This window comes from Oncorhynchus kisutch, unplaced genomic scaffold (genome assembly GCF_002021735.2).
Source record: "Oncorhynchus kisutch isolate 150728-3 unplaced genomic scaffold, Okis_V2 scaffold3147, whole genome shotgun sequence".
NCBI lineage: Eukaryota > Metazoa > Chordata > Actinopteri > Salmoniformes > Salmonidae > Oncorhynchus > Oncorhynchus kisutch.
Window position 1 is genome coordinate 220,268 of NW_022265092.1, and position 1,621 is coordinate 221,888.

Here is a 1,621-nt window from a genome sequence, read left to right on the forward strand (position 1 = left end):
TATAGTAGAGAGGCTGTTCAGTGCTCCCAGTCCCAGCTATAGTAGAGAGGCTGTTCAGTGCTCCCAGTCCCAGCTATAGTAGAGAGGCTGTTCAGTGCTCCCAGTCCCAGCTATAGCAGAGAGGCTGTTCAGTGCTCCCAGTCCCAGTCCCAGCTATAGCAGAGAGGCTGTTCAGTGCTCCCAGTCCCATCTATAGTAGAGAGGCTGTTCAGTGCTCCCAGTCCCAGCTATAGCAGAGAGGATGTTCAGTGCTCCCAGTCCCAGTCCCAGCTATAGCAGAGAGGCTGTTCAGTGCTCCCAGTCCCAGCTATAGTAGAGAGGCTGTTCAGTGCTCCCAGTCCCAGCTATAGTAGAGAGGCTGTTCAGTGCTCCCAGTCCCAGCTATAGCAGAGAGGCTGTTCAGTGCTCCCAGTCCCAGCTATAGCAGAGAGGCTGTTCAGTGCTCCCAGTCCCAGCTATAGCAGAGAGGCTGTTCAGTGCTCCCAGTCCCAGCTATAGTAGAGAGGCTGTTCAGTGCTCCCAGTCCCAGCTATAGCAGAGAGGATGTTCAGTGCTCCCAGTCCCAGTCCCAGCTATAGCAGAGAGGCTGTTCAGTGCTCCCAGTCCCAGCTATAGTAGAGAGGCTGTTCAGTGCTCCCAGTCCCAGCTATAGTAGAGAGGCTGTTCAGTGCTCCCAGTCCCAGCTATCTGAAGAATGCTGTGTGGTTTTGATGTGTCTGACATATCTATAAAATGCCGTGTTGTTCTGATGTGTCTGACATATCTACAGAATGCTGTGTTGTTCTGATGTGTCTGACATATCTACAGAATGCTGTGTTGTTCTGATGTGTCTGACATATCTACAGAATGCTGTGTTGTTCTGATGTGTCTGACATATCTACAGAATGCTGTGTTGTTCTGATGTGTCTGACATATCTATAAAATGCTGTGTTGTTCTGATGTGTCTGACATATCTACAGAATGCTGTGTTGTTCTGATGTGTCTGACATATCTACAGAATGCTGTGTTGTTCTGATGTGTCTGACATATCTATAAAATGCTGTTGTTCTGATGTGTTGTCATCTTATATACAAGGAAAAAGCTAATTGCGTCCCATTCATTTAAATTGCTGCGGCTCATATCTAACGGATCACTGCTTTAACCTGTTAGTTTAGATAAGACAGTTTTACTTGACAGAATTTGAATGGATGCAAACAACAGGATGCGGAAAGCATGAATGATTCTGATTGGCCCTTGTCTCTACTTCAGCCCTTCCAACTGCTCTGTCTAGTCTATCACATGATTATGTTCCGTTTCCAATCTCTGTATTATTACAATGGAAGGCTTACATAACTCATTTTAATATTAATGACGCTTTTTGCAGCTGTCCTTTTTAGTGCCTGGACTTCAATGGCAGTGTCAGTTGAAACATAGTGGTCCAGATACTACTGCTTGCCCGGTACAGTATATCATTAGTGCACAAGATATTTACCTTGTTGTTAATACCACTTCAGTTATAACTTTATCAAATGTTTACATTCTGTATAACATATTTCTCTAAAATGATAAACATGTCTCCTATATTCACAGATGGCGTCGGTCGAAACGCTCAGCTCAGCAGCGTCCCTCCCTGCCCGGTTTC